General features: G+C 38.1%; 1 protein-coding gene and 1 long non-coding RNA gene across 2 annotated transcripts in view; both read right to left on the bottom strand.

Moving 5' to 3' along the window:
• The window catches only part of LOC145434831 (lutropin-choriogonadotropic hormone receptor-like), a 509,016-nt gene that overhangs the window by 15,410 nt on the left and 469,751 nt on the right, over positions 1–23,855 (bottom strand). The gene's annotated exons all lie outside the window — the stretch shown is intronic.
• LOC145435288 (uncharacterized) lies at positions 19,597–22,292 on the bottom strand. The gene is made up of 2 exons (XR_013913788.1): positions 22,107–22,292; positions 19,597–19,836 (listed from the first exon to the last, which is right to left on the bottom strand). It is a non-coding gene; the product is annotated as an uncharacterized LOC145435288 (long non-coding RNA).

The following is a 23,855-nucleotide window of genomic DNA, read 5'->3' as shown; positions in this document are numbered from 1 at the left end:
CAAAATGATGACTATTAAGTCAATTATCGTACGCTGAATCCGAATATGAAGTCGCTTTTTTCCTATACCGTCCAGATTTTCTTTTATAATCTGTGATTTAAAATTTTGCATTTCAGTGCTAATACCTAGGGGTGGTGTGAACGTGAGGTTCACGTTCGCGTTCTGGGTGTGACCCTTGGAAATTTAGAGGTTCACGTTCACAAAAGAACCTTGATAGGTTCTGCACTGGGAACTTTTTTTTATTTATTACGATTTTCACATCATTCTAACATCTTTGTTTGGAATTTAGTGCATTGTAACTGGGGTCACTATATGCATGGCGCTGATAGCATGAAAAAGAAATCAACCCTAAACGAGCATGCACCCGGAGAATCTCAAAAATTTTACTGGCTTTGTTACAGCACTTAGTGACTCACTGCTATGAGCTCGACCCGCAATCACATAATGTCAACTTGATATCGGTGTCAGATGTAATAAATGTAGCAAGCGTACGGGGTCCCTCTCGGTTTCATAAGTCTATTGTGTCATTAAGACAAAATACGTGCGATTGAACTGTTGGCCACTGCAGTTCAACTCGTTAATGGGATAAAATCCGATTTACACTCAGCGCAGGGTCACTGAGACTCCGAATACATTGTCCGGTCTGGCCTAGACCGTTAAGGCGTATGATTATATTCCCATGCAAGTCCTCGTCGAATTTGTTGGCAAAATGACGGAAGATATTGATTTTGTGGAATAATTATATCATTTGATTGATTTGCAGTTGATACATTTGGCAACGTTTAAAAATTCAGTATGTACTTCAGCATTGTGACATTATGAGGCCCGACTCGGCGCTGGGTATCGTGTACATTAATTTATATCACTTCACTGAAAAGTAGGGTAGGTATTAGCAATATGACGTCACGTGACGTCATGAAGTATACGTTCGCGATCACACAGAACATTTCATAAAGGTTCGCGTTCACACGAACCTGAACCTTTCAGAGGTTCACACCATCCCTACTAATAACAGCCTGTTCTGTGACGTATTCCTTACTCTTGGATCATTGCTATAATAATTGTGACGTCATCAGAGGTGGTCAAAGTACTTACCATTGGTACTCAAGTAGAAGTAAAAGTAACAAGTATTCTAGGCACAGTTTCTGATAAAAGTATCAATTTAATAATCTTTTCGTCATTTCAAAACATCACAAGACTGCGATGCAATGAAAAGATAGGAAGGCGTCGAAACAGCTTGGAGTAGTCTTTGATTTCACAGCACACTGAATGAATAAAAAAAGCGATGTTGAGGCTGTGAAGCATTTGAAAATAAAAATCTTTAGCATTTGGTATACCAATGGTTTTGAGAGAGCCACATGGACTTGGAAAAAATTGTTTGCTCAGATTATTTTTTATTCAAAAATGTCAACAATTATCATAAAATTCAATACCCAATTTGAGTTGCGCAATACGACCAATTCCTCATGGGCTAGATGTCACAATTCCATTGCATTCAAAAGTTTTACCGACGGTTAAAGAAGTTTATCTCGGTGAAGAGTCCTTGTCTGAAGAATGTTCTCAGCATGAGTGTGGTGGTGGTGATCAGCAGCAGCTATATAAATTTAATCAATCTGAACTAAATATCTTTATTATAAATTTGAATTTACCAAATTATTCTGCTCTTATTGTAGGTTCCAGATTAAAAGCCTAACATATACTTGAAACTGATACCACTGTTGCTTGGTATTTACATTGTGATCTTGACTGTGAATACACACGCTTCTTTGCCGCCGAACCCTCATTATTCGATTGTGTCGATTTTCATGAACTCATAGATACATTGGGAACTGTGAATTGCGTTTGTATATTTATGCATCAAGCCTAAACGCTGTTTTGTCGTACAATACAAATCAATATGCTTCTATCCCTGTAGCTGGTACAATTGGCATCAAGGGGTCTGTCGAGAATATGAAACTTTTGGTTTCAAATTTGGAATATAGTAGCCTACTCAAACTACTCAAACATGTAAAGTTTTCGTTGATTTTGAATATATAAATATGCTACGGGTTCTACTGTCTAGAACAGTGTTTCTCAACCTTTTTGTCTTCGTGGACCGCTTTTGGACCTTGATGAACCCTGGGGAACCCCTCAACTTCTACGTCAAATTGAGCTCAATTATCGTGGAAACGTCATCTATATTTTGCAAATATTAACTAAAGGCTAGTGATGAACAGCAACCAAATGATCGTTCTTGAAAATAATATCATATTATATACGTAAAAATATACGTGGACTTTTAATATTCCGAAGAGGATTCTGCAGCTAAATTTCGTATTTCTTGAAATATGTGGTCGTGTCTTGAAAATTCACGACTTCGATTTGATACAAACGGATGCCAAAAATCCATTTCCCCACAACGGTAGGTGGCGGCGAATATAACGTTTAACGCCTGACGCTTCCGACGACATATTTGAGCACAAGTGCAACATATATGGCACCAAAATTGTGAAAAAGCTATTTCAATGAATTTATGTGTGAATGGGACAGTAGAAATAATTGAACTAAACATAAGTGGCCGATGAGGGAGTATCTTACACCAGGCTTTAAAATGTTTCTGATCCTGCTCTTACCGACAGATCTAATGTTGTATTTCCACGATGGAATATTAAACTGGATCTCATGAAAAAGTTTTTACAGGCTGTGATCAAAGAGAGTGCATGTTCTAAATACATTCACGAAAGGTTTAGTAACTTGAGTTAATACAGTAGAGGGTGTAGGGCTGTAGGCCTATTTATAGGACCTCAAATCAGAACACTCACCAAAACCCCCTATATTTCATGACTCTCTTTCATTGAATTTGCATCTAAATTTCTGTTTCTTATCAGAAAGGAAGTTTTAAAACAATTACATGACTCTCTTTCATTGAATTTAGATCTAAATTTCTTGGAAATACTAAAGATGCTAATTATTTAGAGGTTTTAGTTTAAGATAATAGCACCTCAAATCCAATAAAGTCAGTTGAGAACTTTGTAGGATGTGTTTCGAATCATATACGGACCTAGACGGGCGTAAGCACCCTTAATACATCCGTTTTCGAGTAAAAATTTTAATCGATTTTTGCAAAAAATTGTTATATGATGATTAAATTCTGACGGCAAATTCGGAATCAGCATCGGCAAATTAGGTAAACTCAATATATTGTTCTAAGAAAACAAAAAAGTTGAAAAATGTCGACCAGTGTTATCGGCTTTCCTTGTGATTGTCTATTTCTTTAATTCAAGGGTTCTTAACCAGTAGCCTACATGTACCTCTCGGAGGCACGGAGCACCTATGTAGACGGTACATAATGGAGTGAGATATTGTATGCTGTTTGGGAACAATGGGTTATTTGTTATGCTCGAGCACAAAGATCGGGGTATTCGTTTTCAAATTATGTACGAAATATAATGAGCGAGATTTGAAACTTTTTGAATACTGGAGTTATACGCCGCTTCACAGTCAAGACTTATATTATCGAAGAGAATTGTATTTTGGATGAATTCCCTTCCGGGAAGCATCGGTCGCATCACCGTATTGAGAATATTTAGTGGAAAATACAAATGTAGGCAGGTAGGGGAAATGACCTTTCTGTGAAGTCGTGATCAACCCACAACATTGCCAAATAGTACAAATACATCAATAGTTCTAAAGAGCTTGGGAGTTGAAATGCGAAGAATTTCAACCTAACATGTTATATTTACATGAAAAGTTGTAATATATGAAAAGGTTCGGTTGCGAATGTGAACCTCTTCATTTCTGAGGTTCACACACAGAACGCGAACGTGAACCTCACGTTCACACCATCCCTAATTGTGACCCCTACCTAAAATGGGGTGGATTTGTACTATGAGCTCTTAGTTAATATCTCATTTCAACATGATCGTTCACGAAATCACCAGAAAAGGCCATTGCTTAGTGTACTGATATAATTGTTCGCAATGTTGATGTTTAACTTATGGAACTTCTTTAGCATATATACAACACGTAATTTGTATATACACCTGTGGCGGTGTGAATGTGAGGGTTCACGTTCGCGTTCTGTGTGTGAACCTTGGAAATTTAGAGTAGGGTTACCATATTTCTGCGACCCAAATTCCGGACACTCTGTAGCGCCCACTAGTGTATTTCAAAATGAGTTATGACGTCACAGTAGCAAAGCTTTGCTCATAGACCAGAGGTGGTCACACTATCCGGTTCAGGAGTAAGTGGTTGTGTGTTGGGTAACCGGGACTGAAAACACATTTTTCAGCCCCTTTCCGCCCAAATAAACAACGATTTTGAGCCCACCATATGGTAGTCGATGCAACTTCTGGGGGGGGGGGGGGTGCTTGCTATATGAATCTGGTTTCTATATGCATATCTGGTCGTTAAATATTTTGAATGAAGTAAGTCAATAATATTGGTTATTCCATATATTTCTATATAGTTACTACTCTCCGCCCACATGATCAGAGTTAGCGTTAAGGCTATGGTGGAGGATGATAAGCTCGAAAATAAAGTGAGCGTGATTGTACAGCGTCCATTCATGTTCATGTCCCACCGATAAAATTGTTTATCAGCCTCATGCCGGTGCGCACAACGTAGCTTTATAGACACCCCACATCCAGTGGTTCCCAACCTTTTATGGTCGTGAGTCCATCTCCAATTTGAAAATATTTTGTGGCCCATATCAAAATTTGACGAGCTGATTACTGAAAAAAATCAGCACCTTTGCCCAGACTTACTCACGGGCCGATTACGTTCAACATATTCGCGAACCCCAGAATAAAGGCAAACGACCCCCCGTCTGTAATAACTATATTTGAATAAAGCATTTAAACGGCCTTAACGATCTCTAGGAGTATACCGTTCTCCTATAATTGCGATTACAATTAGGCTTATTCCAGTAAATGAAGGGAGTTTTAATTTATATTTTACTGCTGTATTTGCGAGGATGGTAGTCACCATATTAAAACCAATAAATGTGATAGTAAATCGCGCGCAGCGCGAAGAAAAATATCATGCATCAGCATAAATATTCATAAAAATAATGTTTTTATAGTGATTTACGAAACAATTATGAGCCTACGTCAAGTCTTCAAAATTCCGGACATTTGGCATATTTTAGAAATTCCTCCCGGACGCTAGTTTGAACAGTGAAATTCCGGACATGTCCGGGAAATTCCGGACGTATGGCAACCCTAATTTTAGAGGTTCACGTTCACAAACGAACCTTGGTAGGTTCTGCACTGTGAACCTTTTTCATATATTAAAATTTCACTTCATTATAACATCTTTGATATACATTTATTGCATTTCCAACAGCGCGCCATTCCTCAGCGCTGACAGCATAAAAAATAACCGATACTAAACCAGGGCTTTGAAGCTGTCGGTAATTTTAAACTGCTCTAGCTCCGGCTCTGGAGCTTTCTCCTATGATGAATTAGCTCCGGCTACAAGCTCCGGAGCTCAATGATACCCCTACTCCGGCAACTATGATTTGGCTGTGACGTAATAATTAATTCGCGTCGTCAGTCGATGACGTCATATCCGCACAAGAACGCAATTTATTCCATCCCATTGCATGTACATTGTACACATGATACAGCATTAAAACAGTGATGTAATGTTTTAATACCGGTACTGCGCTCGTTAATACAAGTCACACAGTCTAATTTAATCTTGAAATGGTGCGATGTATTCAGATATAACTGCAGAAATGAGCACATTTCGCGCCTTATCAGCAGAAATCCACTTTTTACCAAATATACCCAATGGCTTGAAATTCGATATTGGTGCACTCGTTACCAGTCCATTCGTCGTCAATCAAGTTTAGTGGAGTATAGAAGGTACCCCTTAAAACGAGTCGAATAATCCCCAAATTAATGCCACTGACAATCAGGTGCTGCATCAATATTTAAGAACTTAATTCAACCTCGTGCTTTGTACAAGTCAGTAACCAATTGTACTGCAAGCTCGCAAGTGGCATTGCGCGACATTCAAGTGCATCAAGCAGACAAGAATGAATTGATGATTAAAACTTGGAAAGCGCGCCTCCAATCACTAATTGCCCTCTTATATTCAACAACAGGACAAAGATCGGACACCGTATTGACTACAGCTCTCATCGCGACAATTGTTGGCTATGCGGGCTATAATTGCGATCTGGGCTGCTTCGATGCATTTCCCTATTTACGTCCGCAAATCGTTACTGGAGGAAACGATCATGCTCTTGATTTAATTTCAATTCATAGGCAAAAACGATAACACACTCTCCAATTTGGCGTTACGATTAAAATACTATCAACGCAGAATGTGCATTTTCTCATCCAATTCAAAAAAGATACAATATGTTTCTCGGCGGGCGTCATGGGCGCCTCTAAATGAACATGTGCAGCAAGGTCATGGTTATGGCGTCGCTTATATATTCGGTTCATTACTAGTTAGATATATTGCTCGTAAGCACCAATCCCGTTTGGTGACATGCATGGTTTTGAATATTTTTCGAACCACACAATTGGCCATCGGTGCTGTTCTGATTACGAATTTGAGGTTATACCTATAATACAGTAATTACAGAGAAATCGCAGCAAATCCAGCCTACCCAGATTGGGCGCATGTGTATGTACAATTAAACATGGTTACTGATTAGTTAGAAAAGTTGGTGCCAACGAGGCAACAATTCTCAATTTTTTGAACGATTATCGTAAAATTATGTGCATTCAGCCTTCAGTAAAACCATAGCATCTTATGAAATACACCGGAGCCGTAGCTACTGTTCATAGAACCGGCTTCAGCTCCGGTACCTCTTGAATTTCATGTAGAGCTCCGGCTCCGCTGAAAATGCACGGCTCCGGATCCTTGCTGCTGCTCCAAAGCCCTGCACTGAACGAGTATACATCTCAAAATTATTACTTGATTTGTTACGAAAGTTTGCTCGAAATATCCAGCTTTCTGGTTTTGAATATACAATGACTCTCTGGCGTGAGCTTAACCCGCAATCACACAACATCAAGGGCGAAATACACTACATGTATAGGTAGTCAGCTGAAGATGATTATTCTACCAATCAATGAAATTGATATCGTTGTCTGATGTGAAAATTCTAGCAGGCGTATCATATGTTTATTGTATCATATAAACAAAAAGCTCGCGATTGGGGTTTTGCTTGGCTACTGCTGTATAACTAATGTGGAAATATCGGTAGAAAGAATAGAAACCCGATTTACACTCTTCTCAATATGAACGTAGCAATCCACAGACCCCGAATACAGTGTCCGGTTCGGCCTAAAACGTTAAGGCGTGAGCTTATATTCCCTTGCAAATCCTAGTCGAAATTATTGGCAAAGTGACGGAAGTTGTTGATTTCATGGGCTTATTATATCATTTGATTGCCCCAGTCGATACATTTGGCGACGTTTAAAACGTCAATATGTACTTCAGCATTGTGGCATTATGTGGTCCGAGTCGGTGCTAGGTATCGTTAACATAATATAGGTCAATGTTTTCAACCTTTTTGAAATCCATTCGCACGTTTTTGTAAAATAAATTTCATTCGAACAAACTAACCGAAAATTGTTATGCAAAAAGAAGATGAAGATAATTAGCAAGATTTTCTTCAGATTTGCAACAAATTGGCTACTATGTAGCTCAAGCTATCAAGTGTCTCAATAAAAAGGCAACTTTTTCTCGCTCGTTTTGTTTTCAACTATTTCACTAAAACTAGGGATGGTGTGAACCTCTGAAAGGTTCAGGTTCGTGTGAACGCGAACCTTTTTGAAAGGTTCTGTGTGAACACGAACGTGAACCTCATGACGTCACGTGACTTCATATTGCTAATTCCAACCCTATGTTTCAATGAAGTGATAGCCTATCTATATTAATGTACGTAAACGATACCTAGCGACGACTCGGGCCACATAATCCCACAATGCGGAAGTACATATTGGCGTTTTAAACGTCGCTGTATGTATCAACTGTAGGCTTACCATACGTCCTCTTTTAAGAGGATTTGTCCTCTTTTTTGACTTTTTTGAAAGTGTCCTCGGAGGACGCCCTTTTGTCCTCTTTTTTGAGATTTTGTCCTCTTTTTTGAAAATTTAGGTCAGATTTAGAGCAAATTGCGAGTGATATGCCGCAAATTAGCACAGAAGTGACGCTCCGGCGGGTATTTCGGAGTGAAAAACGGTGAATTTAGCTCTGAGCGAAAAGATGCTCTTTTTTATTTTTATTTTATTTTAGTCAACCACCTGGCAATGTGGAGAGAAAAACGGTATTTTGAGTTCTGAGTAGAAGTGATGGCCTTTTTTTTTTTAGTCAACCGATCACAAAGTGGGAAAGATTCACCGTTTTCTGAGAATTCTACTCTCTGGTTTTGCAACTTGCTAATTTCTGAAAAAGTGACCTGTTTTTGGATTTCCAAAATATGGTAAGCCTAATCAACTGTGGCAATCAAATGATATAACACTTCCATAAAATCAATATGATCCGTCGCTTTGCCAACAACTTCGACGAGGACTTACCACGGAATATAAAAAAAACTTCTTAACGGTCTTGGCCAGACCGGACAATGTATTCGGCGTCTGAGTATTGCTACATTGATTTTGAGCAGAGTGTAAAACAGGGTTTCTATGCTTGCTACTGATATTATCCCATTAATAGGTTATACAGCAGTAGCCAAAACCCCCAATAAACATATGAAGTCAAGATTGATTGGTTGAATAAGCTTCATCCGCTGACTACTACTAGTCTATTTCGCTCGTGACGTTGTGTGATTGCGAGTCGAGCTCACAGCAGAGAGTCGCTAAATATTCACAATCGGAAAGCTGGATATTTGGAGCAAACTTTTGTAACAAAACAAGTGAAATCTTTGAGACTGTCAAGGTGCATATTCGTTTTGTGTTGACTTTTTCTGCTGCCAGTGCCATGCATAGAGGGACCGGTCGCAGTTGAAATGCAATAAATTCGTACCAAAGATGTCATAATAAAGTGAAGATTGTAATATATTAAAAAGGTTCACAGCGCAGAACCTATCAAGGTTCTGTTGTGAACCCGAACCTCTGAATTTCCGAGGTTCACACACAGAACGCGAACGTGGTTCTCACCGAGGTCCGAGGTTCACACCATCCCTAACTAAAACCCTTCTCGGTCAAACAAGTTGTTGGGTTTTGTACAAGAACGTCTACCAGTACTTGGATGGTCAATTCTTGCAATATGTTCTGCACTCGTATCCAAAATACAGCGTATTTTTCGTGAGTGAATAATGCTTGCTGGAAGAAAACGGTTTTGAGAGCTGCCACAAAGGTCGCTGAGGCTCCAGTTTGTCGAAAGGGTGAACATGTCACATGTTTGTGTTTAGGCTTTTGCCTTATGTCTTGGAAAATAAGGGCCAAAACGATCAAGGATTGCAGGCACATTAGAGCGTGCAGTGTAAAAATGTTTAGTGCTCTAAAGTGCGAACCTTCTTTGTATTTCAGTTACGAACTTTCTTTTTCGGGATGCCCGTTTATCCTTTATGGCCTCGGTAATAGAGATGATAAGTCGTATAGTAATCGCGAGCACTGATCGATTGACTTTTATACGAATTAGGGATTTGGAAATTGTCATGTAGCAATTTGAAACACATGTCGTAAAATGCGTAATATCACAATGGCAACAAAAAAAGTTTGAACTAAACTATATGGAAAGAGTGATCTCTTGTGACTATAATTGCTACCTATACTTTCGGGATTTCCATTATTTTGAATCCGGATTACGCATGCGAGGTACGCAGGCAACGTAGTCGTGGTATATTAATGAGCAGGCTCCCACGTAAACGAATTTCCTGTTCAGATCATACAGCCTATGGTCTTAGACAATCAAAAAGCAAGTTTTAAGTTTTGAATTCCTAGCGACCTTTCGCGGGCCGCATAGAATAATTTTGAGCTCCGCATTTGGCTCACGGGTCGCACTTTGCCCATGTCTGGCCTACGTGATGGGGAAAAAGTTTGAACACTCCTTTAGAATGAATAACACACGACGGAATGGGGTAGGCCAACTATAAACCACACATATACTGTGAATGTATTGTACTAATAACAACGTGCAATCCAAATACCGATCCGCCGCGGACTTTGTTATAAGAAAAACTACTATTGCTGTGTGAATACCAACGATGGCCACATAATTCACCAATATTAAATGGGCAATGTAAATTTTGCGATTGCAGTTTGAAGCTGAATATTATAGTTGATTCTTTACTCCGCCGATACCAACGAATGGCGTGTTGAGCCCAATTATGTCCCACACTATTCATTTGTCTGCAGTTAGAGAGCACGTAGCTATTACAATTTGTAGTAGACCACCGTGAAATTTGACAAATAACACTAATCAAGTACCTGGGTGAATCAAGCAGGATTTTATTTCTCGTCATGCATTATCGCATTAGAGCAGGGATGTAAGCAAGGCATAAGTCAATTTGACTTATATAGTTTGATCTAAAGTCAAGTCCGAGCCCAAATCGCGGAACAATGTCGAGTTATAGTATTTACTATTCAGTATCGAGTTGAATACAGGTTCAACTCACTTATATGAAACTCTTGGATGATGTAGAACGCCCCACATTCATAATATAATATACTCACTACCTCACTTAGTTCATGTTTAGTCAAAGATCTAATAGACAGTTTCCGGATCTATTTATCAATTTTCTGTCCTGCTATATAATACTTGAATAAGTCATATATAATGTATCGGGTCATGCGCATATACTCGAGTACAAGCCGGTTCAATATCCATTACCAAAACGGGTAAATGATGGGAAACAAAGGACATAGATAACTGTTATATCTAATGTCAAATCAATCATAGATGCAAATTCAATAACAACGCCTCATCGTGTGCATAATATTATCTGTGAGGAAGGAAGAACTGCAACATTATCAACCGTCGGCAGAATATTCGTCACTTCGTCACTTCGAAAATAAGTGAACATTGATATGTTACCTAATAATTATTCCCTACTACTATGATTAATGCTTTTGAATTTTTAATTTCACCCATACCTCATGACAGAATCCAACCGGAATTTCGTGATCAAAACCATCGTGAGAACAGATTGCTCGGAACCGATCATCAACAAAGCGCCCAAAATGGAACAAGTGGTGCTGGTCCTCCATGCAACAGCGTAGCAGACCTCCACCTCAATGATTTTGATGCATATCGACATGGTGTATATCTGTGATTTGGTCGCAACATTTTTAAAGCCGGTGACACGCAAAACACCAATGTGATTTCATACCCCAACAAGTAAGTCAGAAATGGAGAGACTCATGATAAGTAATTTGTTGATGTTTGAATGCGGTGAATCAGAATGACTTCCGGCAGATGTAACAATATCCAGAAGCGTTGTAACAACTACTGCAGTACATCCGATGATTGCAACAATACCTACAATATACCAAATTTACAAATAAATTTCTTCCGTTATGACGTGAAACGGAAATCATAAAATTCCGGTGGGTTTTTCTATTTTTATGAATAATTGTACAAATCTGGATCACCACATGCTTGGAGTTAGACTGAAAAAAAAACATTACGTTTGGTTGATCTTGGCGAAGCAATTCGTGACATAGACAAGGGAATCTCAGCATCTGACGATAAAATAGTTTTGTTTCTCACTAGTGGTATCGGAAATCGCAAAACGATGAAAATATGTTTTGTTTGGAAAAAGAATACAGCTATCGGCTAAAACCTATTCAATAACGTAAGCCAGTGGTTCTCGACCTTTTTGGCTTCGTGGACCCCTTTTGACCGTCACGGACCCTCGCGGACCCCCACAAGTTTTAGTTCAATTTTAGCTCTATTATGGTGCAACCTTCATCTGTTTTGTGCAAATATGAAATGTAGGCTTGTGATAAACAGAAAAATATTGATTTTTCTTGAAAATAACATCATGTACTATTTATGTATAAATTAGTAGACTTTGAATATTTCAAAGCTAGTTTTGATGCTGTATTTCTTGAAGTACGTGGTCGTGTCTTGAAAATCCGCGTCTTCGTTTTGATATAAACGAGGAGTGCCGAAAACCATTTCCGCAAAGATAGATGGAGGCTAATGCAATATTAACGCATAACGCTTCCGACGATACTTTTGGTGTGATCACAACATTTATGGCACCAAAATGAAGAAACATATATTTTATGAACATATCATGCCCAGCATCTAGCGCAGGGACTGGCAACATACGCACCGCGGGCCGGATTGGGCCCGCGACGGCATTTTGATTGGCCCGCAGAGAGTTTCTACCGTCAAAGTGAAATCCTAATCTAGAAGTATATAGACAAATTTTATGCGCCAAAGAATGGATCCAAGTTTTCCAACCTGAGAATGACTGACATGAAACGACTTGTTCTGTTCGAGCAAACATTTTCGACCATGAACAATTGAACATTAACACGACAAGGCTGCATATCAATATAACTGGTGATATAAATTTCAGGGTTGGAGCGCAATGCTTTGACAGCAACGAAATACTCCTTGTTCATCAAAAAACCAGCCTTGTCAATAGGGCATCCGCAATAAGAATGCGCCAAATCTGATAGCCGAGCTTTAAGAGTAGGTATATCATTGTCCGATTTATGACGAGTGTCAGCCGTAAATATTCGCGTTCATTTCGATATTGAATATACTATTTAATTGTATATTGAATTTCTGTACCTCCAAGAAGCTCTTAAATTAGTGGTTATGTATATGACAGGATCAAATGGATTTCGTGGCGAGGTTTCAATCTCTGCATTGGGAAAAAGTAGGGAAATATTTCGTAAATTTTTATTTCAAACGGCTGTTCACTAATTTGATGAGACTGACAACTTCAAATCGAGAAGGTTTCTCACACATTACGAAGTCACTCTGATTGACGTTACTATCTCCATATTTATATTTTTACCACAAACCTCAACAAAACGTCTCTAAACAGCAATATGTTTGTATCAGCAGGTTATTGGAATATTGGCAATGAAAATGAATTTCCACACTACGATAGCTTATGTCAGACGATTATTATGATAATATGAGTCATGAGGTTTTAGCAGTTGTGGTGCGAAACTGCCTCATGCTTCCTCAAATTAAAAAATAAAATAAAAGTTACGTTATCAACCATTCTAAAAATTTAGAGGTCTCGCAGACCCCCTGAAATTGCTTCGCGGACCCCTAGGGGTCCGCGGACCCCCGGTTGAGAACCGCTGACGTAAGCGATGACACTGATACCACATCAGAGCGAATATGAATATGTAGTGTACTATAGGGTTACCATATTTTTGTGGATCAACTTCAGGACATTGTTTAGCGCCCACTAGCGGATTTTACAGTGGGGTATGAACACGTTGTCAGTCAATAGTCAATATGACGTCACACTAGCAAATATTCGTCTATCGACTGTGTATACAGGAGTGTAGTGAAACATCGGTTTTGAATTAGTCCATCTCTAATGTGAACTATGGTGATTGCTTGGGTCTGAATCAGATTTCTTCGTGAGCCGGACAAAATCGTCAGGTGGACCTTATCCGATCCGCCAGTTGTGTGTTTGACAACCCTGTTATACTGTTTGGTCGATGCGGTTATCTGATTATGTGCTGTAAACAGGTCCGAAACAACATTTTTCAGCCCTCTTCCGCCCAAAACACCATTAATCTTGGGCTCCCCATAGGGTAATCGATGTAACGTCTTGCGGGCTTACTACATGCATCTGCCTGTTAGAATTTGTCAATGAATTATGTCAACAATATTGGTTCTTTCATATATTACTATAAAAATACACCAGTAGATTGCACATCCGGTGGTTTCCAACCTTTTATGGGCGCGAGCCTATTTCCAATTTGAAAATGTTCCGCGGTTCAGCTCAGTGTTACTCATGGCCTATTTTGGAAGCTGCTGACGTCCAACATCTTCGCTATCCGCAGAATAAAGGCAAACGACCCCAAGGGTTAGAACAACTTTCTTTGACTAAACTAAAGCATCCAAAGGGCCTTGACCAACTCCAGGAATATACCGTTATCTTATAATTGGGATTACAATTACACTTATTTCAGTAAATGAAAGTTATTTTCAATTTATTTTTTATTGCATTTTTGCGACGGTATGCTTGGTCCCCAAAATAATATCAAATCGCGCGCAGCACGAATAGAATTTAAAATAGCATCAATCTGCATAAATTAAAATTAGTATGTCAATTCCCAAAAATGTTTGATCCTGCTTCAAGCAGACTTGTACAAACTACTGAATTTTTCAAAGAGCGCAACTAGAACTAGAACTACTAAGTTTTTAAAACTAGCAACTATAACTATAACTAGAACTAACCGATTTTCGAAATCCCTATCTACAACTGGAACTAGTCAATTTTCAAAATCCGTAACTACAACTAGAACCACAACCAGGGCTGTAGAGTCGGAGTCGGTGGAGTCAGAGTGCGGCTAATTTTCGCTTGATGGATTCAGAGTCGGAGTCGTGTAAAAATACCGACTGGAGCCGGAGTCGTGGAAATGACCCAGACTCCGACTTCGACTCCAACTGCTTTCTCACGAGAACAATCGCCTTCGAAGGTATCTTTAAATTACTAATATTACCTATAATATGATTTTTATGTACCATCAATCACTGTTATTAGTAACGATACAGATCAGGGACGGACTCACCGTGGCCCGCAGGCCAAATGTGGTCCCCGAGATTTTGTGTTGCCTGCGAGTTATTTCTCGAAATAGTTCTAACATCAGGTAAAATTGCAACGCCAACTAAAATTTGAGTAGCCTGACCGCGTAATTCGATGATGACTAGAACATCAGTTTCGTTGCATTGGCGTAACTAAGGCAGCCACATTCATCGCAGATCTTGTATGTGATCATGACCATAAACTGTAAAATTCCGTAGCAGATTTATTTGACTGGAAATTTTTATTAGCACTTCGCATGATTTATTGTAACATTTCTTGTATTTAGTATTGGAGCCCCTCCTGGAAATTTTAAATACGCGTAATTTAGAGAATTGAGTCTAACTATACTCGCAATTAGGGGATAACTTGTCGTCCAACATGCGACGAAGCTTGGGCGCTCGAAGCGAGATCGTCGGCGATGACAGATGTGCACAAAATTACAGAGGCATGTTCACCGAAAACGACGATATTGCTATGTCTAAACGACAAATAATACTGTCCTTGCCAAATGAGCCAATTTCTATACAGAGGCGAACCCCAATATATGCGAGTAATATATTTATTGATCCAATTCATTCATTACTTTTCAAAACATTTCGTGCTTCGAGCGATCAGGGCATGACTGCATAATGTACAGTTGCACGCAGAGTTTTCATGACAATATTGTTATTAATTTTGAAGTGTAGTAGTATAAGTCTTGTTTTCAATGGTACCTAATTCGTTTCGTTCCTATCGGACGAATAAAAAAAGGTTATCAACATTCAAGTTGACTGCGGAATGGTTCGTAAATCTCATTTGGCCCTTTGGTCGGGTTCGCCACCGCTGATATAGATAAAATTCGAAATTATTTGCAAATTACAATTCAGTTGCATAGAGGAAGAAAGAAGCAATATGCATCTTCGCGATGCAGTCACAAATTGATGCAATTTTTTTTAATTATACCATGATATTGTGACAGAGTAAATATATCGTCTGGTTGTAAAATTGATTCCCACTTGACAAAATTAAAAATATTTGTATGGTAGCACAGCTGCTTGGGTCGAACAAATGATTAAGAAAGACTGCAAGTGCTGGTCCTTGAATACTTGACTAAGTACATCTAGACCAGACCTATGCTATTTGACTACTTCTTAAATTTTGTTTATGACCAATGTCTATTAGTAGTGAGAGTGTGTGTGCTTGTAATCAGTACAGCGTGTTATGAGACAATTACTAAGTTGCATCTCTGTATTAGTTGCTGACTCTTACACAAGAGAAACACTTCGATAGTTTTTTCAACATTTTAATTATACAGGATCGGATGTATGTTGCGTTTGAATGATTCATGCATACTGGGTTATTAGGTAATCCATGATAATAAAAGATTATAAAATATGAAAAAGGAAGGATATTTAGAAAGGCTTTCTTTCATGTTAATTGCATAGTAAATAATTCGAGCTGTGCCGCAATGAAACAATTTTGCGTGTCATCGGTAATCATATGTTTGCATATGTTCAATGGTTATACGATAATCATTTAACTGTCACTGTGGCATATAATTTTCGAAGTTAATTGGTAATACTGTTGGAGACAGGATTGGAGTCGAAGTCGGAGTCGGTACGTTTAAAGACTCAGGAGTCCGAGTTGGAGAAGGTGGTAAAATTTACCGACTCCTCAGCCCTGACTACAACTACTCAATTTTGTATCAGGGCTGTGAAGTCGGTTAATTTTACCACCAACTCCAACTCCGACTCCGACTCCACACATTTTTAATGAACCGACTCCGACTCCGGAGTCTTAAAACGTACAGATTCCGACTCCGGTTCCGACTCCGACTTCAACAATATTACCAATTTATTATGAAAAGTATATGCCACAGTGACGGTTAAATGACTATCATATAACCATTAAGCATATGATTAACGATGGCATGCAAAATGATTTCATTTTTTCATTATTCACTATGCTTGAGAGATTGCCCATCTAAATTTTCTTCCCTTTTTCATATTTTATCAATTTTGATAGCATGTACTCTCTAATAACCTAATATGTATGAATCATCCAAACACGACATGTATACCATCATGAATAATTAAAATGTAAATGACACAATCGAAGTGTTGCTATTGTGTATGAGTCAGCAACCAATACAGAGATGCATCTTACCAATTTTCTCATTGCGCACTGTATTGATTACAATAATAAGCATTGGATTGGACTTGGACTGGACAGGATTGGGTTATTTTCGTTGGATCCGGATTGGACCGGATTGTGATTTTGAAAAAAGGTTGGACTTGGACGTTGAGCATGCCAAAATCCGGACTCGGGCACGCTGATGTCGCAAGTAGAAGTGCGCGGCGGCGGGAGAGAAGAATTGTTACCAGTGTTGCCAATTGACGCATCTGAAATCCAAATTACGGAATTCTGGCACATTTTCATGCTGGTTGGCACCGGAAGGATGAGTTTGGCACGTTGGCACTTTAGAATTTCTTCAACTATAGCAATCTAAATTTGTCAACAGCACATTATGTCCTATCAAGTGCTATTTACACGAGCACCTAAGGAAGTGTTTGATGTTAGAATTAGAAAAATATGGAATTGCAGTTAGCATATAGGTGTTGTTATATAAGGTATTTGTATTGTATAGGTACATTAGGGTTGGATAGAAATGACTTACTATTTCAAATTTACTGGCTAAAGATGCTACTGGTTGAATTACAACCGGTGTAGGTGAATTCATTGAAGTGGAAAATTGCGGGTCTAGTCTATTTTCTTATCCATAAAGGTATCACCATCACGAATCAAATCAGGGTTCATCATGAACATGTTGAAATTTATGGCGTTAGGAATTAGGTTGAGGTGTCATGAAATTAGGGTTAGGGGTAACGATTCGGTTAAGGTCGCATAAAATTGGGGTTTTGTTTAGGATTAGGTTGAGTATAGTCAAATTTAGGGTTAAGGCATATAATTAACGTTGGGGGATTAGGGTTGTGAGTAGGAGTAACTCTAATTCAATTATAAACGCAAGAAATTTAGACATATTCATGGGGACCTCTGATTGGTGATTGACATGTGGTTATGGATATGAAAGTAGGCTAGACCCGGAAAATTTTTTGGTTAGAAAAATAGTGTTAAATAGGGAATAGTATATTCATATTGGAATGAACCCGGATATTTTCGGTTGACATACTTTGTGGTACGACTGTTGTTATAGAATGTTCTTTCCAATTCTCTGCTAGTTGCTGACGATTACCCCTGACGAGTTTCTGCTGGAAATAATCGGCTTCTTTTAAATATTAATATACTATTCAATTTTATATTAAAGTTCTGTACCTCCAAAAAGATGTTCAAAATAGTGTTATAGCTCAATAATTATTGATGAAAAAATTTTCCACAGTAAATAGCCTACCATGTTTTTCGCGCATCCATTGGTTGGAATTGAATCAATTTTGTAATGCACTATTTTCTTACAAAACGTCATAGGGATGGGCAGCCAGTATTTGAAAAAAATATGCATACTTTCTAGCAAGTGAAAATTCTCCAGTTGTAATAACTTCGCTTCTACAAGCTGGAATTGAATCGAATTTGATGTGCAGCGTTTCTTCATTGAACCGACCTAACAATTTTATCAACTAGCTAGTCAAATTTATAAAAACAAAAAAATATTATGATCAAACCTGCTGTACATGCTCATTTAGGGCTGGGCAAAATCGAGTACCTGAGTGATTCGATTCTGAATCACGCACTATGCTTCAGAGATGAGCATGGATTAGGATTAGGTTTTGAAAAAACAGGATTTGTGAAATTTTGTCGGATTTGGATTCGATTTGGATTAGAGATTTTTTTATGAACGGATTAGGATTTGGATTGGATTTACCGATTTTCTGGGAGATTGATATGTCGTGTGGCGAACGCTGACAAACTTTATTCAGATCAGTTATTGATGTACTTATAGTACACTACACTATGGTTCACTGGGTGCAAATGAACTTGAGAGGTGCAGCCCTATTCTAAGTTATCTTAAATCAAGAGAATCGTTGGTTGTGAAAGTCAATTTTACAATCCCTCCCTTGCATAAATTAGCATTTTACCTGAATTTCAAGTTAGAATCGGATTAGAATTGGACATGGACTTTGATATGAAAAATTTACGGATTTGGTTTTGGATTTGGATTTGAAGTTTCGGATTTGGATTGGATTAGGACATAGAAATTCCAAATCCGCTCATCTCTGCTATGCTTCGAGTCGAGTAATCGAGTATCACTTATATTATGACGTCATAACAGAATGTAATACGTCAAAGTTCAAATATGTACCGTTTATGACACCACGAAGAATATAATGGGTGTTATTCATCTCATAAATCATACTTTGGTATTTTTCGACCAGACCGATTTCACTCCTCTTGGTGACAATGTTTTGGGATAATCATGACTTCAGAAATGTGCTGGGCCAACGTCCATTGACCTTCGTAGCTTTGTGCGATATGTTTTGTATGCTGTGTTACCACCAATAAAGGTTTCAAGGCTTCAACAGTGGATGATGGTATCGAAACTATAATTATAGTTGATTATAGTTAATTAACTCTCAGTGGCGAGAAAGCGTATAATTTCAGTACTCAAAAAAATCGTCTTTTACTACTCTACTCGAATCATTAATATTAATACTCGATTCAGATTAGAGTACTCGAATCATTGCGCCCAGCCCTACACTCTTAGCGAAAAGAGTCGGTATACTCACCCCAAAAGGTGGTACACGAAAACAGAACTTACGTAACCCTGCGGGTGTATATGACCAGAATCCACCCCATTCCTTGCGGTGTATATTGCATATCTCACCCTAGCCATTAGAATTGATAGGGGCGGAATTTGAATATATACACCCTACTTGAAATCCTGTATCTTCCGCCAAATGACACACTATTGCATATAAACATTCTTGATTGCAATGCATATATTCGATATCAATTAAACCATATTAACATAAAATGGAAACATAGTTCGTGAAATAACAAAAACAGAGATCCCAGCGACAGAGAAAAAATTCACTGAAAATACTGCTTGAAGAATATTGCCCCTGTAATATTGGGAAGCCGCCTCCTCCAGGTTTCCGCAAAACACTCTTTGTACAGCGAAGGTTGAGTCACTATCTTCAGCAAGAACTTGTGGCATCATCCTGAAATCAAAATGCATACTCACAACCCAATTAACAGGCACATACGCTATGATAACTTAACGAAGTCCACTAAAATAGAAGCCATTACCAAGTATATATATTTTCACAGAGTACTTACAAAAAATCAGATGTTTCACTCGATAAGGCATTGCAGTACAGACTGTGGCCCGATACGGTGAATTTACCGCTATAGGAAACATATTCACACACGATCACTGATGTGTGGGCAATTAGGCATCGACAAGATGGAAATTTATGGATAAACCGCATGTACCAGGCAGACTTGGACAACTAGAAAACGTTCCCTTTTTCCAAATTAGATTTTATTTTTCGAATTGAAGTAGAATTAAAATTATAGCTACTCAGTTTGAAATTAGATTAAAATTAAAATTCTAGCTAACAAATTAGATTAGAATTAGCATTACTGAATCGCGAAAAGTTGAATCAAACTCAGTTAATATCAAATCATAGTTCATCTTATGAGCATGAGAATAGCATATGTCTGTACACTGTACAGTAGGGTTGTTCAATAAAAACTTGTTTTCCAAATCTCACTCGCTTGATGTTTAAATTATCAGGTTGTCTAAGAAGACGATGCACACCAAATTTGACTCAATTCCAACCAGTAAAGGCCGTGCAATCTTGAATTGAAATTTTTAATTTATTAGGAAAAAAATGAAAAAAATTTCAAATTTTCCTGTCAACCTCATGAAATTGTTGGGTTGTCTTCAACGACGATGCAAAACAAATTTGACTATATTCCAACTAGTAGAAGCAGAACTATTTGAGTTTTTCGTTTATAATTCCCATTGAATTGGGGATTATCAACGAAAAACTCAAATAGCTCTGCTTCTTCTAGTTGGAATCCCCATTGGATTGGGGATTATCAACGAAAAACTCAAATAGCTCTGCTTCTACTTTCAATTCAAGATTGCACTGCATTTACTGGTCGGAATTGAGTCAAATTTGATGTGCAACGTTTTCTTAGACAACCTGATAATTTAGTCACTAAGCGAGTGACATTTGGAAAAAAGTTTTTTCTTGAACAACCATACTGTAGAATAGGTGTGTTCAAAAATTACTTTTTCAAATTCTACCGGCTACATGATAAAATTGTTAGGTTACCTAATTGACGCCTGCACACCAAATTTGGTTCGATTCCAACCAGTAGCCGCATTGCTACAGGAGAAGGAAGTTTTTTGTTTATTATATGAAAATGAATAAAAAAAGACTTGAAATTTTCTGTTCACACCATTAAATTGTTAGGTTGTCCATAGAAACAATGCTCAACCGATTTGGCTCAATTCCAACCAGTGGAAGCGGTTGGATTTGAATAAAATAGCATTTACGGGGACCGATTCTTTAATCATTTAATACAATTGTGGCCACCGTAAATACTATCTTATTCCAAATTTTTCGACATCAATAACTCCGCTTCGGCTGGTTTGAATTGAACCAAATTTGGTGGGCATCGTTTCTATAGACAACCTAACAATTTCCTGGGTAAACAGAAAATTTTGAATTTTTTTCACTCATTTTTAAATGATAAATAAAAAACTGCCTTCTGCAGTAATGCGACTTCTGGTTGGAATTGAACCATATTTGGTGTGTAGCCTTCGATTCGCTAATCTAATAATTTTATCAAGTAGCCAGTAGAATTTGAGAATAAAATCATTTTAACACCCTTATTGTTCAGCAAGCTTGGCTGTTTCGCACTATACAGTTCTGCTGTAGCATTTCCAGGAAAACCAGACATTAAATTAGAAATGAAACTAGGCTATAGAAAGATTTCATACATTCGATTAGAATTGGAATTAGAGCTTAGAAACATTTCACAAATTAGAATAGCTTCATTTAGTATAATTAGACAACTAGAATATCTATAGTTGTCCAAGTTCGGCAACACCGCTTGCATCAGAAATAACTGAATATATTTTGAAGATTCTTTCTGTTAGTAGTGTCATATGCCATTAGTAATTTTATATTAGTCGCAAAGATTCATATCGTAATTTTCAAAGTAGAAACCTCCGAAAAACTGCTTACCATACTTGTCTATTTTTCCGACATTTCGTATTCTACTTCTACTTGACGTAGCTTTGACTTGTACTGGGGACTGTTGCATCTACTTGTAATCGAGTATAAATTGACGACGGTATTTCTACATCGACTTTAGTAGCAATGCTGGTAACTTTGACCATCTCTGCTTTGGTTTACGTCATATATGCGACTGCGAAAGTTGACATCAGGTGTCGCTAACAAAGTTGTCATACCTGCTGGCTTGATAACGAGTCTTTCAGTTTTCGCATCATACCCTCAAACTCCGTTAGTTCCTGTGATAGAATCTTGCTCTTGCAGCATGCAGTCTTTAAGCAGCATCCTAAATTTTGAAGAAAATCAGAGAAAGACATGCATGGACTTGAGTTAAATCTGACTACTTGGTATTAATACAAAACACGAAACGTTTCCTGGTTGAGCAATATTAACTTTCAGAGTGGATTCAAAGCGACCGCAGATACTAGTCTCATTATAGAAACCTTGACTTGCCTTATATATGGAAATTAGCAAATTAGCTGGAAGCTAATGATTACCTTGCAATATATGCTGTTTTATGAAGGTCCATAACTGTTTCGAAGCATACGGTTTCACGGTTCAATGCGACGTCGACTTGGTTGATATCCTCTGACATGATCGTGTATCATAACATCCTAAAATTGAAAAATAACCACGAAGTATAAACGTTTAGTTGGTAATTTGAATTTGATTCTGAACTCCCAAGTCATCTGATATGTGCAGTAGGGGTCTTCAAAAATGACTTTTTCTCTCAAATCGTACTGGCTACTTGATAAAATTGTTAGGTTACCTAATTGAAGCCTGCACATCAAATTTGGTTCGATTCCAACCAGTAGCCGCATTGCTACAGGAGAAAAAAGTTTTTACTTATCAGGCCTATATGAAAATGAGTAAAAAAAATTTAAAATTCTCTGTTCACCCATTATATTGTTAGGTTTTCTATAGAAAGAATGCTCAACCGATTTGGCTCAATTTCAACCAGTGGAAGCGGAGTTATTGGCGTCGAAAAATTTTGGATTTCAGTAAAATAGTATTTACGGTGACCGATTTTTAAATCATTTATTACAGTTGTGCCCACCGTAAATACTATTTTATTCAAATCCAAAGTTTTCGACATCGATAACTCCGCTTCGGATGGTTTGAATAGAGGCAAATTTGGTGGGCATTGTTTATAGACAACCTAACGGTTGCATGGGTGCACAGAAAATTTTAAATTTTTTTTACTCATTTTTATATAATAAATAAATAAACTTTCGTCTCCCGTAGCCATGCGGCTGCTGGTTGGAACCGAACCAAATTTAGTGTGCAAGCTTCAATTAGGTAACCTAACAATTTCATCAAGTAGCCACAAGAATTTGAGAATAAAAGTCATTTTTGAACACCCCTGCTGTACAGCAAGCTTGGCACGTTTCGCACTATATCAGGGGTTCTCAACCCGCGGCCCGCAGACGATTATTTTGTGGCCCGCGACATCTTTCATTATAAACACAATTATTGCTGACACGGTATTGTAACAAATTAATTTAGATACTTAGCTCTTTTATCGCACCGTCCCTGTTTCGTTTGATTACTAATTTTTGAATACAGTGGTTCTCAAACTGGGAGGCGCGCCCCTTAGGAGCGTGAAAGCATCTGAAAGGGGTGCGACGCTGCGGTCAACTGAAAAAAATTTCACGCTGCGCGCAATTTGTCTTCATTTCATGGTTATTTCTCTGTGTATAGTCCGAATTTCATATTTGAGAATTCTCTCATCAACAGTCATAACCTTCCATGCCATCAAACTAGCCGTTTGTAGCATTCTGGTTGCATTTTGTTATATGACGATAAGGGCACGAAATTATTCTCTATCAAAAAGGGGGGGTGTGTCTGAAAAAGTTTGAGAACCACTGCTTTAATGTGCTCTCGTTTCTTGATATATGCTCGACTTCAGATTGTTATTGTTTTGAATC

This window comes from Botryllus schlosseri, chromosome 3 (assembly GCF_051294905.1).
Source record: "Botryllus schlosseri isolate E-star chromosome 3, Bs_hap1, whole genome shotgun sequence".
Classification (NCBI taxonomy): Eukaryota; Metazoa; Chordata; class Ascidiacea; order Stolidobranchia; family Styelidae; genus Botryllus; species Botryllus schlosseri.
The sequence above is the reverse complement of the archived record's forward strand: the minus strand, read 5'-3'. Positions and strand labels throughout refer to the sequence as shown.